The 19473-nt window shown below is 37.6% G+C and overlaps 1 protein-coding gene across 1 annotated transcript in view; it reads right to left on the bottom strand.

The window, feature by feature from the left end:
• The window catches only part of Fam83b (family with sequence similarity 83 member B), a 55228-nt gene that overhangs the window by 20198 nt on the left and 15557 nt on the right, over positions 1 to 19473 (bottom strand). The gene's annotated exons all lie outside the window — the stretch shown is intronic.

Here is a 19473-nt window from a genome sequence, read left to right on the forward strand (position 1 = left end):
GATTAGGAGATGGCTCAGTGGCCCGAGTCCAGTCCCCAGAACTCACAGAACTGAAACCTGTCCTCTGATCCCCATATATGCACTGTGGTACATGCATGGCTACACACACACACACACACACACACACACACACACACACACTAAACAAACAAATAAATAAATCTTTTTAAAACAAATACAGATAGATGTGGTGGACACTTGAGGGTTAGGGGTTGAGTAGGAAAAGGATAAGAGGTTAAATGAATGAGTGTGACCAGAATGTGTATAAAATTGTCATATATTAAATTAATAAAGGTTGTGAAAAAGTAGAACTACCACATTATCTAACAATCCCCCTATCAAGTATATAGCCATAAGAAATTAAATCAGTTTCTTAGGCATCTATACCTCCATGTTTATTGCAGCACTATTTACAACAGCCAAGAAATGGGAACAAATTAAGTGTTCCCTAATTGATAAATGGAGAAAGAAAATGTGGTACATCCATACAGTGTAATACTATTCAGCCACAAAAATGATGAAGTCCGACTACTTGTAAAACATGGATGGGATGGATGTGATAAACACTGCAGGGCTTCCCCCATATGCATTGTGGTGGTTTAAATGAGAAATGCCCACCATATGCTTGGATACTTGGTCCCCAGTTGGCACTGTCTGGGGGAGGTTATGGGGAGATTTAGCCTGGTGAGAGGAAGTATGTCACTAGGGATGGACCTTAAAAATCCAGAGCCTCGACCCACTTATAGCTGACTCTCTGCTTCCTATGTGTGGACCAAAGCATGATGTCTTAGCTCACTGTTCCAGGTTCCGGCTCCCATGCCTCTACTGTCATTGGAGACTTCCCTTTGGAAACAGTAAGAAAGACAAACTCTTCCTTCTATACATTGCTTTGGGTCATGGTGTTTTATAACAGCAACAGCAACAACAACAACAACAATAACAAAGCAGCTAATATATGCAGAATCTAAAACTGTTAGCATCACAGAAATGGGTAGTTATGGAGGTGCCATGACCTAGAGAATGCAGAGGAAGGAAGGCATAGAGAAAGCCAGCAGTGGGTACTAAACTGTGTTTAGACTGGGATTGCTGATATGCTATTGCATGGTAGGATGACTACAGATATTATTATGTGCTTTACTTTCTCTAGAGGAAGGGATTTTTAATGCTTTCAGACTAGTAAAGTAATAAATGTTCAGTAAATTGAATTTGATATTGCAATGTATACATGACATAGTACTCCATTAAGATGCACAGGTTTGTGTCTATAACACATGGATAATTTTAAGAATTAAAGTGTAAAGATTGTTGCTAAATAACTACAGAACTAAAACTGTCTCTTCAGTGGTACTGCACTAAAGAATGAGGGCCACATTTAGTCAAATCCTAGCAGCGTATAAAAGATAATGGGAAAGCTGAGTTTGTTTGCATACTCCAAAGAAATCACCAATATCACTAGGAAATCATGACACACTCATGGCTCTTCAAAACCAGTGCCTGTTACTATATTTTAATATCTCAAGATGTACAGACGGCTGAGGTAATAGGTGTTCTGTAGCAACACCCCACTACAGAGTTTAAGAACCCCAGTATCTAATTAACATTTTGCTTTGTAAACTTTGCTTTTAATTTTATTATTAAATTTGTCAAACCTACAGAAAAACTGAAAGAACAAATCTATACTCTACCATCAATATTTTATAATATTGTAATTTATTTAATTTTATAGATAAATAGCATGATCTGGGATCAAAATTTAGAATAAAAGTAGATAATGTTATCAACTATATTTTTCAATGAGGCTTGAAGAGAAGGCATAGAGTCTATAAGGTAATGTGCTAAAACAGATCATTTTTTATAGACTAGAAACCATTCATTAAAATTGGTAAACGTTTCTTTACTTAATTGCTTGTTACTTAATTGCATCAGTGATATTTTAAAATGAAACATTATGGAGAAAATGAATATATTGTAATGAATATCACTTTAAACCCTTAATTTGAACCAAAAAATCTATTCAAATTATGATTAATGAGGAAAGAATACAACAAACATTTAAAATTTCATTAATCATGTGTATAAACATGGCACTAAAGTGAGAAACAATTAGAATTAATTTAAATATGATAATAAGTTATTATGATTAAAAATATTTAAAAGCAGAAAGTTTAAAAAATCATTTTAGAGTTTGTGAAATCTTTCTGTGTAAAATATTTACATTGGGTTAAATAATAATTCATTTACAAAACTGTATTTCCTCAGATATATCTAGCTTTTGACATAAGTATACTTGACAAATACCAAATGTTGATAATTTTGTTGAGATGCAGGGTATACATATCATGTCTGCTCTAGGAGTACAGTTATGTGAGGCATTAATTCATAGAGCTATAAAGGAACATGTCATTTTTATAATAAAATTACAATCAAACTACTGCAATTTACATGTAGTTAATTTCCTCTGTATTTTGCTTGACTCCTCTATTATCTCTTGTACTATTTTTTCACAACATCAGCTTTCTTAAATTACGTGTAGCTGGAACTTGAGAGTGTGGCTCTGGTGGTGAGGGAAGGCTATCTTCAAAGCTAGGAAGTATGGGGAATATTTTTCAGGAGATCGTCAAACTGAACTGGACAAGTTTACCCACGCTACTTAGAATGTTGATCCACCACCACCCACTTCAAGTATCTCCAGTATTTTGAATATCTAATGAGAAGCACTCTATAGACAAGCAGTACATAGGCACAGAGCACAGCTCGTGCTTTGAGCTGAAAGTTGCAGATTCTCTTCTCTGTTACAGTTTCTACTCGGGTCATCAAGATTATAAAAGATCAAAAATTTCACTGTCCAATTCTTAAATTTTTTCACACTGAGAAAATCATAAACTATAACTATTTTCCTTCAACTGGTTCATAAAATATGTTTGTGGTTAAAAAGGCTTTTTTTGCTTGTTAGTCTACATTTAGAAATTGCACCAATAAAAACTGAAATAAGAGCATGCATTCCAAATGTTCTCATTAGATTAGATCATATTGTTTTATTAAAAGCAATTACAGAAATTGTATGCCTATATGCATTGCCCTTCATTGGTATTCTACATTCATGTTATTGGAAAACAAATGATCCATATAAACAACCAAAAGCTCACAGTTAAGCCATAAACATAGTGGAGACGGATTATTAAAGAAGAGAGAGCAAATGATGAGGACATAATGGGGAAGAAAATCCATATAAAATTATCTTGCAGTAATCGTCAAATTTGGTTTCTTTAGCCATATAAAGTACAATTTTAGAACTTACTTATTCCCTAGGTGAATTTCCAAAGGGTGAATAATTTCAATTTTCATACATATGCACAACTAACACTCTAAAAGCTCTCTCTATTCTAGCTGGCAAAATTCAAATTGGAGTCTCAATTTGGTCAAGCAGAATATTTCTGAGGCAATTATAATATGCCTGAAATTTGGGTTATTTGAGACTTTGTTGGCAAATAAATCAAAGGGTGTAACAAAAATATACAGATATTCTTGAAAGCATTAAAAAGTCAAGGAAGAGGAAAAAATTATTCAAATTATTAAAGTGTGAGGCACTGCAGTAAGACATCTACCCTTTAACTTGGATTATTGAGCTGATTAAACGCAATGGTAAGCCTGGAAACTCTGGTGAATTAAATACCTGATGGGCTGTATCATTTTCAATAATTTAGTTTTAACCTAAATTACAATTAATGAGCATGTAAAAGATCCCACCTCCGTTCATAAAGTGGCTGTAAGGTTCAGAGAGAATCTCACTGCTGCTACAGACGTCATGCCATGTCAGATTGCATTCTGTTTATTTTTAACATGGACAGCAAACCTCGTATGTCAATATAGGGCATTTCTTTCAATGCTAGGAAGCCCAGCACGTGCTTAGTAACATTCTTAAGACATGAAAAATATTATTAAAAAAATACTTCTAATATTTACCATACAGTCTGTCCTTCCCCCTCCCTTCCTTCCTGAGCATGTAGATTCTATTAAGAGCAAAATATATAGAGAAAGAAACAAAACCCTAATTTCTCAAAGAATGATGTTTTTTCCTTTTCATTTTGGTATACATTCATTTTCATATGGTTAAAACCATTTTATATAATACTGTATGTTTTGTATTTGTGAGTATAGAGTATTTTCTTCTCGTTAAAAACTGTTGGAATGAGCCGGTGGTGGCGCACGCCTTTAATCCCAGCACTTGGGAGGCAGAGGCACTCGGATCTCAGTGAGTTCGAGGCCAGCCTGGTCTACAAAGTGAGTTTCCAGGTCTGTTATACAGAGGGACACTGTCTCAAAAAACCAAAACCAAGCAAACAAGCAAAAATTGTTGGAATGATCTCGTGTGGAAAAGACTTTCCCACAACGCAGTGTAAAGATTGCAGCATGAAGATGAAGATGAGTCAAAATCTGTTACAAATATGCAGAACAGAGCATTAAAACCTAATTGGTTCAGGAGATTCTGCCGTTCAGAGTTCTGGAAGGAATCCAGATTTTCCTAGCAGCTTTCATAGTTGAGACATTTATGAAAGAAAGAAACCTATCTACAGAAGCGTATGTATTATTAAGGAAGGCAGCAAGAGAGAACTCTAGTGCTTTATCAGGAAGAGAGCAAAGAAAAACAAGTAAATGACTCCTCTCTGGCTGGTGACTCCCACCTGACAACTTCTCCACAGTAGGAAGACAAGCCCCAGGGAAAGTGATGTCTGGGCTTCAAAATCTCAAAGAAGGCAGAGAACATTGGCTAGGAAATATAGATCCCACCCTGAGGCTGGGGATGGGTGTTTAGAGAAACCTCCCCAGGGCTTGTGAGTACATAATAGGCAGCAGTGATGTTTAGGAACTAGATGGTTAAAAACTTGACAGTCTATGGGACAGCAAGGGTTCTGAGGTGAATGTACTCTCAGACAACTTTCAGATTTCTGGAATGAGTAACCAAATGATGAGTGGTACCATCAGTGACAGAAATATGCAAATTAAATGTTGGGAAAAATGAGTCTGTTAAGGTTCAACCACCTATGATCCTGATGGGTGGGGATTCTCATAGCTACTTGGGATTAGGGAGAAAGCTCTTAGCCTTGGTTTTTAAAACTAGTTTTATTATTAGCATGTATCACATAAGGTTTCATCATGATATTTTCCACACACATGTACAATGCACTTCAATAATATTGACTCCTCTTCAGCCTTCCCTGTCCTTCAGCTTCCCACTGCTGTCCTCATGGCACATAGGCCTTCCATTTATAAAATTGTTTTCAGTGTGTGTGTGTGTGTGTGTGTGTGTGTGTGTGTGTGTGTGTGTGTGTGTGTATGTGTGTGTATGTGTGTGTGTGTGTGTGTGTGTGTGTGTGTGTGTGTGTGTGCGCGCCTGCATGTATGTGTCAGATCCCCTGGTGCTAGACTTACATGAGATTTTGAACCATCCGATGTGTTGCTGGGAACTAAACTCAGCCTTTTGAAGATTAGCAAGTGGTCTGAAACACAGAGCCATCTCTCTGGTCCCCTTCATTAGAGAGAAAACACACAATATGTACTCTCTGAATAGATCTCCAGTTTCTCACCTATGTATCAATTATTTAAAAGTAATATACAGAATAATATGTGAATTCTTACAATGTCATTTGTAATCTGCTAAAATCTAAATGCCTTTCTTCTTGGTTTAACACTGTTTCGGTTTGAATATGAACTCTCCCTCAGGAACTCCTATATTTGAACAATTATTCCCCAGCTATTGGCGCTATTTGGAAAGGTTGTGGAACCTTTTTAGGGGTGGAACTTCACCAGAGGAGGTAGGTCACTGAGGAGGGCCTTGATGTTTTATACTTTGGCTCCACTTCCTGTTTGCTGTGCTTCCCAACTCTGAAGATCCAAACTCAATAACTTCTTGTTTTTCCCAACTCCCTAAAAAGGGCTTTAAATAAGTACTGTTAGTTTTGTGTGTCTTAGGCTCATGTAATTTTTCATAGGTTTATATGTCATATTTTGTGTCATTCATTTGAAAAAATCATATCATATAGTGATTTATTCAAGCTAAACATGTTAATCGTGAGTGTAGTATTTAGGTTTTTCTTAAAACAATCAAGCCAATTTAAAAGCATTAGCATTAGAAATTGAGAGTTCTTGAAATTAAAATATATTCTCTGATGTTATAAATGTTATAGTGTGCTGTGGGATGGTCTGTATGTCAAATGTGTTGCTGATTGGTCAATAAATAAATCACTGATTGGCCCGTGGCCAGGCAGGAAGTATAGGCGGGACAAGGAGGAGAATAGAGCTGGGAAGTGGAAGGCTGAGTCAGAGAGACACTGCCAGCCGCCATGATGACAAGCCGCATGTGAAGTTGCCGGTAAGCCACGAGCCATGTGGCAAGGTATAGATTAATGGAAATGGATTAATTTAAGCTGTAAGAACAGTTAGCAAGAAGCCTGCCACGGCCATACAGTTTGTAACCAATATAAGTGTCTGTGTTTACTTGATCGGGTTTGAGCGGCTTGGGACTGGCGGGTGAGAGAGATTTGTCCTGACTGTGGGCCAGGCAGGAAAACTCAAGCAACAATAGTGTTTGCCTAGAACCCTGCATGGAATAGAAGAAAATCACACACTGAACAAATACATAAACTAGATCAACTTTGACCACAGACATGCTATCAAACTGATTCTGTGATTCTATGTCTTAAGAATCTTTATAAGACATTGTCTTTGAAAATATTATCATCATTATCCTAGGTCTCTTAATATTAGAGGATCTAAGATACTGGGTCTAGATAATGGTTCTCAACCTATGGTTCTAGATTCTGCTGTGGGATGTTCTGTATGGCAAATGTGTTGCTCTGATTGGTCAATAAATAAAACACTGATTGGCCATTGGCTAGGCAGGAAGTATAGGCGGGACAAGGAGGAGAATAAAGCTGGGAAGTGGAAGGCTGAGTGGGAGAGAGACACTGCCAGCCGCCACGATGACAAACAGCATGTGAAGGTGTCGGTAAGCCAAAAGCCACGTGGCAAGGTATAGATTTATAGAAATGGATTAATTTAAGCTGTAAGAAAAGTTAGCAAGATGCCTGCCACAGCCATACAGTTTGTAACCAATATAAGTCTCTGTGTTTACTTGGTCAGGTTTGAGCGGCTGTGGGACTGGCAGGTGAGAGAGATTTGTCCTGGCTGTGGGCCAGGCAGGAAAACTAGCTACAAATGGCGCCCAACGTGGGGCAAGAGTTTCCACCTAAAAACTGAGAAAAAAGATTCTAAAACGGAGCTAAAAACAGTTCCTAATTGTCTCTCTCAAATGAGCGGCAGCTGCGGGTTTGAGCTGCTGGTTTGAGCAGCTGGTGGGTTCCTAGTGTGCTTGCTCGACCTGGTGCCGTATGATAGGAATGAGGCCTCTGCAAGTGGCACATTAAGCTGCATGGTGGATTTAGCCTTTGCTAGTACAAAACAAAAAAAGAGGTTTCTGGGCTACATGCTGCTTGGATAAAAGCATAGACCCAAGATAGCTCCCAGAGCTGGCGGTAAACTACCACCGCCATGTTGGGAAGCTGAGGTGGGCGGAGCCAGCAGCCACAGCTGCTGCAGTATAAAGCAATAGATTCACAATAAGACAGATTCAGATGTAATAGTTTACAATGTGTGTAAAATATATGTAGGCTTAAAAGAGACAAAAAAGGTGATATATACAGTTATAGAAACAAATACATAGTTTTAAAAAATAAAGTTTTTAAAGAGACAGTAAAATTAATATAAAAAATAAGCCACATAAAAATGGATATTACACAGAGAATCTGGATTGTGTTGTCTTTGGGATTTTTAACTGCAGAAAAACATTTGATTGTAAAAGCTGTTGAGTTATGCCAAAATGTATATTTTAAAGGTACCTTCACTTCAAAATTTGGATATAAGGATATGTTGCTTTGGAAAAGAGTCTCTGCTTTTGTTCCCACAGAAAGCCGAAGGCTATGGATTTGTTCCAGATTAAGATACATCGGGTTTGACCAGCCAAGACCCCCTGAAAGGCCTCTGATGACACCAAGGCTCAGATGATCCAACATCCAGAATGGTTTCAAGGCAACTGGCTCATACAATACAGCCTCATGGACTATTCCATAATCCTAAAATTTTCTTTGTGTTCCCATAAGATACAGCGCCCAACTCCAGCAGGAAGTAGGAAGAAAAGCTATGCCCAAATTCCCAAATTATATGTAATTTTACTTTGTTAAGGTTAAAACCTTCCTTTTTGAAAAAAAAAAAAAAAGGGGGGGGAAGTGCTGTGGGATGTTCTGTATGGCAAATGTGTTGCTCTGATTGGTCAATAAATAAAACACTGATTGGCCATTGGCTAGGCAGGAAGTATAGGCGGGACAAGGAGGAGAATAAAGCTGGGAAGTGGAAGGCTGAGTGGGAGAGAGACACTGCCAGCCGCCACGATGACAAACAGCATGTGAAGGTGTCGGTAAGCCAAAAGCCACGTGGCAAGGTATAGATTTATAGAAATGGATTAATTTAAGCTGTAAGAAAAGTTAGCAAGATGCCTGCCACAGCCATACAGTTTGTAACCAATATAAGTCTCTGTGTTTACTTGGTCAGGTTTGAGCAGCTGTGGGACTGGCAGGTGAGAGAGATTTGTCCTGACTGTGGGCCAGGCAGGAAAACTCAAGCTACAAGATTCCTTTGATAAACATATGTTTACATTATAATTTATATTACATATTTCTACTTTACCAATTATTAATGATGCTTTATGGTTATTTTGCTACTTGCCAATGGTAACATATACAAACCATTGAGATCTTGTTATGTATTAAAATATAACTTACACACCATTTGATTAAATAACACAGTGATAGTAATAACTTGTTTCAATTAAAAATATAAGATAAATTCAATGCCTTTCTTTTAAAGTAACAGTTTTTAAAAGCTGAATTATATTTCTAGCATATACCTTCTTTTTCATTTTGCTTTTCTGGGGCTGAGTTTTAGACTGAACTGTCATTTAGTGTGGGCGACAGAGAAAAGATGTACATGGTACACAGTAAGAGGACACTCTTTCCATATTACTAGCTGAGATTTACATCTTTTTAACCATACTGCACTATTAGAATATAAACCAATGAATTTCAGAGGAACCATAAAAGAAGGTCTAAGCAAAAAATATTCACAAATATACATTAGATAAAAGAGACTCTATACTATCCAGCTGTTCCCATGAGTGTCTATTTCTGCATGCTGTCATTTAGTTATAATGTAGTAGCAGTATTTATATATAATTGTGATCAATATCCTCTATTTATAAAATCATCATAGTTTAAGATCACTACTAACTGAAGAAATACTTAATAGCTTGACTTATTTAACTATAGAGCATACTATACTAAATTGTATTTTTAATTAAGAAAAACAATTTTTCTTATTTTGATGACAAAATTAGATGAAATATATACCCAAACACCCAACCCAAATGACTACATATATTCTATCCATATGGGGTCACTACTATAGGTTTGGATACTTTTATATTTTCTTAGTACTATAAATATTTAGTCTATTTCTACGTAAACTAGACATTGTATATGTTGTGATTTTTTTCAAACCCAATTACTTAGAATTTTGATTCTTTATAGAGATAGAATAGTATGACAAGTTGAAACAAAACATTTTCTTCACTGGAATATCATCTGAGCTTTCAATAAGTATATGTATATAACACACATATATATATATAGAGAGAGAGATACAGAATATATAAGTATATTGGGATGAATGGGAAACAATAGAGGAATGGTAATATATAAAAGCTACCTTTTAGAAAACTTAATTATGAAATGAAAGTGTAAAGGTCATGGCTAACATAAACAGAGTGAGTAAGAGGCATTTGTTTCTCTACATACATGAATGATATGTTTACATGTGCAAATAAAAGAAGTGGCCAGGTGTGGTGGCACATACCTTTACTGCCAGCATTCAGGGGGCAGAAGAAGGTGGATCTCTGTGAGTCTCAGGCCAGCCTGATCTACATAGTGAGTTCAAGGACAGGGAAAGGCTACATAATAAGACAGTATCTCAAAAAATAGACAGATAAATAAATAAAGTAAGCAAGGTTCATAATACAGCAAGAATAATTTGTGATGAAAGATTGTGATCTTATATCAAATCTTGATATTGTTTTAGCTTTACTGTAATTTCTGAAATCTATCCTGATTACTTACATTCTTATAAGTTTTGGCCTTTAACTCATTACACCGCTTCTCTAAATTTCGTATTATACAGGACCAATACATTTTTGAGATCTACTGTACAGTACAGTGATTATACTTAATAATAATATTGTGTATTATTATTAAAACATATTTTAAAAATTTTAACCAGTATTTATTTTTTTATTAATTTATCAATATTTTAATAATTTTAATTATATTATTACATAATATATTGTATTATCATAATGTATTATAACAATACTATAAATTATTAAGAAGAGTTTAAAAGTCTCAGTGAAAAATGTTATAAGGATAGGAAGCAACTAATATATTCATTAACTTTGTTTAATAATTGTACAATACATATGTTAAGATATTACATAGGAAGCTCGCAAGTTGGCTCAGCTTGTTAAGGTACTTGCTGTCAAGTCTGACCATCTGATCCAATCCCCAGGATATACCTGGTAGAAGGAGAAAACTGACTCCTGCAAGTTATCCTTTGACTTCCACACTCACACCTTAGGACATGCACACATGAGTATACACACACACACACACACACACACACACACACACACACACACACATACACACACACACACACATACACACATACACACACACACACACACACACACACACACATACACACACACACACACACACACACACACACACACACACACACACACATGCACGCACACCAGTGTGAAATAAATGAATAAATGTAATAAAATGTTTTCCCACTTTAAAAAAAAACTCACATTGTATGCCTTAAGTATACATACATAATACATATCATCTTGAAAATATTTTAGGTTTCTGTTTATGTCTGTGTAGCACAATCAGAAACACACTGAGGACTTCATGGGCAAGGCAAATTGGCTTCCATTCGAGTGTTCCTGGCACCTGGCTGATATGAAAGCTATTGAGAGGTATCTCAAGAGTCAAGAGTGGTTCTAATCAGCTCAATAGTTATACTTTTCCCTGCAGCAGGTAAATAGTCTCTGGCTCCTCAGCATCCCTTTCTCTGACTCTCCCTCTTTGAAGAGTAGAAAGGGCTTTACTCTTGAGGAGACAGCATGTCATTACCAGGTGCTTTCAGCCACTTTTCATATCTGCCTAGCTGGTTCCCACCTTCAACCCATTGCTTTTGCATCTGGGAATCCTTTGGATATATTTTACTTTGCATTTCTTCACTGATTTGCATGTCCATACATTTCTTACTGTTTGTCCCCCAGTCCTAGTCTGCCAACTTGGTTTTTCCCAAGAGCCGTGCAGCTACCACCAGACTCTGGTTCTTAAAAATTCTTGGCTTTGTTGTTCTAGTGGTAACAGTACAGAGCCCAGTCCTTCATAGTGTAATGTTCTAATAATCAGGATGATACTGACTGATGCACAGAACAAGAGTGATGAGCAGCCTAGGCATGGGCCTGTCAAACTGATGCTTAATGATAAAGTATGTACTGAGTTTGCCAGACAGTGTAAGTATCAGTTCAGGGCTGGAGACAGGAAAGGTGTGAAGAGGAGTGTTTTATCTTCAACGTTATTATTAGGGTTAGCAATGATCTACCTTCGACGAGTGCTCAATATTTGGACAACAGTACTTCTAAATGGAAGGCAGTACCCATGGATTCAGTCTACAGGGTACCCTAGGACCCTTGGAAGATGATGGTCCTTACTAGTTTTAAACAGGTTTTTATCTAAGATAGGCTTTTTAAAAATTTAATTAATTTGTTTATTTTACATCCTGGCTGCAGTTTCCCCTCCCTCCTCTCCTCCCCCTCCTTACCCCCATCTCCCCCCTGCTCCCTCTCTGAATCCACTCCTCCTCTTTTTAAGGTAAACTTTTGGATAAATGGCCGCATGCTAGCTTATGTCCTTGGTTGGTTAATGCTTTCTAAGTCACTAAATACCGTGAAGATGAAATATTCTGTAGAGTGTTTTAGAAGAGATAATCTTTCGTTTGTAAATTAAGAACAAACAAACAAACAAAAAATCAAAAACAACAAAAAACTGACCTATTGTTTAATCAGGCATTGAACAAAATCTAAACAGAGTTTAAACTACTAGGGTTAGTCAAAAGTCTCTTAAAGCGTATAGAAAACTGTCTTGACTTGTCATATTGGAACAAAAACAGTCTGAGTTCCCAGGATAATAAAGAGCCCTCCCCTAGTTATGACACAGAAGTGCTAAGCATTCATGGTGTGAAGGCTCTGAGATTGTTGAGAGTGATATTAGAGCCTACACATGTGGACATATCTGGTGTATAGACACATAGAGCAATGATTCTAACATCTACGTGGAAAACAGTGTGTGTGACTATACAGAAAATTTCAGAGAAAATCCTATTGAAAAGCATTATGTTAAATAAAATAGTATGCTACAGGAATTAAAAAAGCAAAAGAGTAGAAAGTAATGTAGAAAAGTAAAGAAGAGTAAAAAAAATAGTGTGAATTTTGTTATGTTGCTGATTTTTGTTTTTTGAGACCTGGCCCTATTCTGCAGTAAGGATATTTGGACTACTCACAGCAATTCTTCGGAACCAGCCTCTGAACTATTGAGATCACAAATCTCCTGATATTTTTTGATTAGGATGATTTTAGATTGCTTATGATAAAATGTTTTACACTAACAGAATAATAAAATAAAGACTAGTTCTCCCAGAGAAATCCGATTAAGAATAATACATGTGACTATTAAACACATAAAAGGAGCATAAAACCTCAACAGCAAAAGACTGAATACCAAGCTATCCATTACCTTTTAGAAATTGGTATGAAACATACAGACTCACATGAAATCTCAGAAGTAAGGCTCAGGGAACACCAAAAAAAAAAAAAAAAAAAAAAGAGAGAGAACAAACAGACTGTAAGAGCCAGAGGACCAGGATACCTGGGAAAAGATAGACTCATCTAGAACTGACAGGGGGTTGCACTCATGAAATCTAAGCGGCACGGTCTACTGAGACCTGCACAATGTCAACGTGCCAGCATGGATGGGTAAATGTCATAACACCCCAGCCCTAGATGAAGAGATCAAGGCTGCTGAGAGAAGGAGATTCAGTCTTCTCCAGGGTCAAATTCCCTGATAGCTTCTCCACCCCTAGGTGTTCCGGGCCAAACACATATACAGATGAGCGACACTCAATGAACTATTTACAGAAATAGATATAGGTATAGATGATATAGATATAGATAAGTTATAGGAGAAGAAATGAGTTTGACCAGAAGTAGGGAGGGGCAGGGAAGCTGGAGTCAGAGAGGGTTAGAAATGATGTAAATAGTTATATATGAAATTCTCAAAACACTGAAATTAAAAACAAGGAGAGATACCTGTCACCTTCCAAAAGAAAGGAGACATTGAGCAGAACTGTTAGAAATACTTTAATCAATGCAGAATTGAAGACTATCGTGGCGCCGAGACAATCTGTAATGATGGGTCTTCAGATAAGAAAGCATCTCATATGGTAAATCTCACAACATGGATCCTGATATCAATGTCACTGAAGTACAGGAAATGTATTTAGCCCCCCCCCAATTGAATTTCTTTGCTAATGATTAAATTAAAAGCAACTACTGAAAGTGATTCAGGTATATAAAACCAAACTGATTACAATCAAAAGTAGGTTTTATCCACAAATAAAGAAATTCAGGATGGGAAGATAATTGACTTCTAAAGGTTTGAAAAGATGCAAAGGATGGCTAGGAGGAAAGAAATGTATTCAAGTTATCTACTAGTCATAAAACAATATTCCTGTCATTACATATCAAACTGTCAAAGTACAAAATTACCTGCATTATTTCTCTATATAGAAATGGTTTAATAAAAACCATCTGTATGCTCAATATGCATTGTCTTCCAGGTCATGCCAAGGAAAGGCTTAGTATCTCAATGGTTTACTTTTAATTAGCAACTGCCTTTGTTTTCTTTCTGTTCTGGTTTTTCAGGAATGAATAAAGAAAGCAAGGTTTTTTTTTTTTTTTTTTTTTTGGTTTTTCGAGACAGGGTTTCTCTGTGTAGCTTTGCGCCTTTCCTGGAACTCACTTGGTAGCCCAGGCTGGCCTCGAACTCACAGAGATCCGCCTGGCTCTGCTTCCCGAGTGCTGGGATTAAAGGCGTGCGCCACCACCGCCCGGCGCAAGGCTATTTTTAAGAAGAACCCCCATATTACTTTCCATTACATTTCTATATCATACAATGTTGAGTTACCACAGCATTTTAAAATGTTTTCTTCTGCCAACATGTGATTCATGATACATTTTATTCACATATTAGGAAATTCTTTAATTTCCTAATATGTAAATAAAAAGGGATAAGGCTAAATGCTACTTACCATATTATAACAGACAAAAAGTTGTTGCAAAAGAGAATTGTGCGTAGAGAGACAAATTTGTAAACATGAAAACCACTGTTAAGTGAGAACCACTTTCCTTACTTTTTACATGGATGTGGTGTGTTTACCAGATTTCCCTCTGCATTGATGTTTTAGTGAAGCTACACATGGAGCAAAATCCCGAGAAGGTAACAGTATTTAAGGGTGATAGCCTGAAAGTAGGACCAATAGAAGTATATTTCAAAATACTTATTACCTTTAGCGTCAGGGTCTTTTCAGACTATTCAAGAACCCTAGTTGAGCTAGGATAGAAAGATACTCAGGTCTTCCTCCACAAGTGAAGAATACCTGAGATTGCCATTAAGTCAACAAAGATTTCCAGTGTCGAAGAACCATCATGTTCTATTGAAAAATGCAAATTTTGACCTATGATTGCCTTTTAATGTCTGAATACACAACTATAGTTGCCTTCAATATTCAGCATACCCCCCTTAGCAAGTAGTTGGCTGCACATGTGGCTACAGTTCTCCCAGTTCAACACTCACATACTTTCTTACTAGTAGCACAGGGCTGGGAGTAGGGAATGCTTATCATATCCATCAGTTCCAGCATCACTCACTTCCTTGTTTAAGGGAACAGTTAAAGTTTCTCATATTTGGCTGTGACCTGCAGAGTTTATTAAGAATCTATTAAGTCTTCCTAAAGCAAGCAATAACAATCAATGCGTGTGTGTGTGTGTGTGTGTGTGTGTGTGTGTGTGTGTGTGTGTGTGTGGTGTGTGTGTGTGTGTATAAGTATGTATTCCCATGTTTTGTCAATGACGTACTTGAATCTGTGGCAGGGCTTTATAACTCTTTGGTCATCAATGATTAACAGGATCCATGGAATAGTCAGCACTGACATTATGTTTTAAGAATTCCATTGAGTATAAAAACAATTTTATACTTGGTAAATATAAAATAAAAGATAAACTAATGACTGTTCTTCAACAACACCTTTTTGTGCCCTGCCCCCATAATCGTCAGAGAGAGCAAAGTCCCATCAGGCAAAGCTCACATTACAACTGATCTTTGTGCTGAGGCCAAAGAGACGGAGCAATTTGACAGGGAGGCCCTAGAGACTCTGATGTGCTGGCATGGGGTCAGATGAGGCTGGGAGTGCCCCCTTCTTCTCTCATCAGTCTATTCCATTCTCTTTGTTCTTGTTTGCATGCCTCCTTTTAAAGAAAGATTTATTCACTTTTATTGTGTGTATATGTGCGTGCCTGCATGAGTTTATGTTCACCATGTGCATGACAGTGTCCAGAGAGGCAGAGACATTAAATCCCTTGGAGCTGGGTTTACAGGTGGTTGTGAGACACTTGATGTGGGGGCTGGGAACCAAACCTTGGTACTCTGAAAGAAGAGCAAGTGCTGTTAATCACTGAGCTATTTCACTTGCTCCAGTATGTGCTTTTTAGATAAAGATAACTGAAGGAACATCCCCTCAGTAAGTTTAAATGTGCTGTAGCAGTAATTTACATTCATTTCTTCATATATGTTGTAAAAGCTGCACATCTATGTGTGTTAAAGGTTTTAGAAGATTGATTGACTAGTTAGAACTTCAGCTATGGAGAGCTGGAATGTTACAGGTCCACAGCTAGTGAGCAACAAATATTATGTTGTGCCATATTTAACTCACTAAATACCCATTTGTTATCTACCTCTTGTGTAGACATTCTCATTCTATTGGGTAAAATCCCATTTGGAATGTGCAAATAGATCCCTAGCTTTCACCATCCAAAAGCTAAGAACATCATCAAATAATATCTGAGGCCTATATGGGAGCTCTTCTGCTTTGCTATAACCTGCCTATCTGGTCTACTCATTAAGGTATTTTTTTTTTTTTTTTTTTTTTTTGGTTTTTCGAGACAGGGTTTCTCTGTGTAGCTTTGCGCCTTATCCTGGAACTCGCTTTGGAGACCAGGCTGGCCTCGAACTCACAGAGATCTGCCTGGCTCTGCCTCCCGAGTGCTGGGATTAAAGGCGTGCGCCACCACCGCCCGGCTCATTAAGGTATTTTTAAATGTCTTGCTTTATGACTTTCATTGTCCTATTACTATACAAAGCTGACAAAACTGTTACCATATTGGAACATTTTATTTGGGGCAACCCGAATTGGCTTTCCTAGGCCATGACCTCTCATATTTGGCTTTAGAATTAACGATCTTTTATTCCCTTTGGAGTTGGAACTGTGCTTTTGAAATTATAAATATCATTACTTTGTACACATCTAATTTGAAATTTTGGCACCAGGCAGCTCATTGGCTCCTTCTACCACAAGTGGACACAGTAAGAAGATGGTTAGCATCAAGCCGTGCCTGGCATTACTTCTGACATATGGAAATGTGACAGTGTGTCTCCTATCCTCGTCCAATCCTTCTGCTCACTGTGGGGCATCTTTATTGTTCACCCCACTGAACTCTTGTCTCAAGGATAGTAGGAGTACAGCTGGAGCCTCCTGGATCCTGGATCTCAGTTACCCCTTCCCTCCAACACTTTCTTACTGAAGTTCAGTAGCATGAGATGCCTGGTTCCCAGTCTGAGCTCCACGTCAAATTCTCATGAGAACTTTGTAAGAGGCCCCTCATGTTCATGGCCATGAGGACAGGCATTAGTAATTCTTTAAAAGCTCCCAGGTGATCGTGCTGGGCAGCTACGATGGGACCCATGGCTGTTTCCAAATTTTGTCTAATCAAAAACACCCTTTAAAATACTGGCCAGCAGGTAAAATACAGCACTCAAGTAGAAGCATAGGATCAGGAGTTCAAGACCATTGTTCCTGGGGGGGGGGGGGGGGGAGGGGGGTGTCAGCTCTGCTGGTTGGGGACAATACTTTGAAACAACATCAATTAGATTCTTGGAAAATTGTGATCGGGGACTCTGAGTGCCAACCTTGGTGATCTACCCCAGGTTTTAGATTCTGAAAATATGGGGTAATTCAAGATGTATTTCTCAGGAGTCCTAGGTGCTGCTGGTGGTGGTGGGGGGGATACACTTTGCTGGCTGGTGACACAGTCCCGACACTTTGTGCTTGGATGACATGAGGCTCAAAGCATGACACCTCAAGCATTCCCTGGTACCAGGTCTTATCAAAAACACCTGAAATTGTTCTGGACTGTAGAAGAAATCCAACAAACAAGGAGCTCAGTTTTCATAGATAAAAAAAAATAGCATCTGCATTTATTCCTCTCCCTAGTGTGGCCACATTGAGTAAATCCCCTTTATCTGATTTTCACTATAAAGTGTCTCTTTAATTGGCATACTGAGGACAGTGAGCTGAGCCTACTTTTTGAGGGTACTAGGATCCAGGATCGGACCCTAACACACTCCAGTGACAAGGACAGTGAATACAGAACCAATTAGACATATGTGAGTAATAGAATTAATTAGTCCTGAGAAAACTTCACATGAGGTTATGGGAAGATAAAGGGGAGAAAATAGATTAAACAAATGACTTCAAGGTTTGTAATTTGAATGTGTGTTAGATAGTGATAACATTATCCTACAGAGAAAAGGAATTCAGTCTCTAGTTAGAAAGTAATGATAAACAGCTCAGTTGAGAATATATTAAGTTTAAGGTGTCTGGGACACTCCACTGTGAATGTATAGAAGCTACTGGACATGAACAGAGATAGTGGACAACGCCTCATTCTTCCTGGCCATTGTCCCAATTCCAAACACATGCTAAATGACTACAAAGACCAGCCATTCCCTTCTCTGACTCCTCTGAAATATAAGGAGTAGCCAGTGGTACGTTGTATCTACACAGAGGAATAATGATGTTCATTATCAGCAAGGAAATTACAATACTTGTGGCTAATCATGATATCCAAGATTGTATTCCATCTGTGAATTCACCACTATCCAGATAGTACGTGTATGGGTATACATCTGTTATATCTATATGTCCCCTACTAAGTTAGGCCATTGGCTATTGCAAGACCAGTATAATAGAAGATTGGCCAGGAAAGTATTCCAGCTCTGCTGAGAAGTACCGATTTGCCTAACGGGTCTCAGATAAAAAGACCTTGAAAGGACCTGGCAGTGGTAACAGCCCCAAAACAAAGGATCTCGGTAAGGAATAGTACAGTGGCTTCCTGATGAATACGGTCAGAATTGTGTTAACTGTGTTTCATACTGCTCTGAATTCCTATTATTTCACTATGACTTCTAAAACTTAGAAATGCTATGATTCTGTTGTGTTTAATCAGCAAACTAATTTTCATTAGACAAGTTCCAAGGACTTTGATTGATGTGTAATCTCAGACCTCATGAGTTTCCCTGACAACAATAAAAATGAGACTTAAAGTATCACAATATTTTGCCATTTCCATTCTGTTTTAATGTAAAATGCTTGTAAATGTGTACTACTCTTCCACAACTTCTAGAAACTATTACCAAGGAGTCATTAAAATGTACTAGAATGAGATGACAGTTGTAAGATTTTCAGCATGGACTGTCAGTATATTCTAGGGCAGTGGATCTCAACCTTCCTAGTGCTGCAACACTTAATATCATTCCTCATGTGGTGACTCCCAATCATAAATTATTTTCGTTGCTATTTCATAACTGTAATTTTGCTACTATTAATGAATCATAATGTAAATATTTTTGGAGATAGAGGTTTGCCAAAAGAGTTACAACCAACAGGTTGAGAACCACTGTTCTAGGGCCTTCCTTAGAGAAACAGCCATTATACACAGCACACACACACACACACACACACACACACACACACACACACACACACACTCTAAACAGAAGGTAGAAATATGAACATCAGGTGATTATTTTCAGAATAAGTAACTGTTCAGGCTTCACAAAGGAGTGAGTGTGTTTGAGCACACACTACTTATACACATTAAAGTAGAACACAGGAAGA

The sequence above is a fragment of the Peromyscus californicus genome, unplaced genomic scaffold (genome assembly GCF_007827085.1).
Source record: "Peromyscus californicus insignis strain IS unplaced genomic scaffold, ASM782708v3 Scaffold_11__1_contigs__length_118956290, whole genome shotgun sequence".
In the NCBI taxonomy this organism is placed as follows: Eukaryota; Metazoa; Chordata; class Mammalia; order Rodentia; family Cricetidae; genus Peromyscus; species Peromyscus californicus.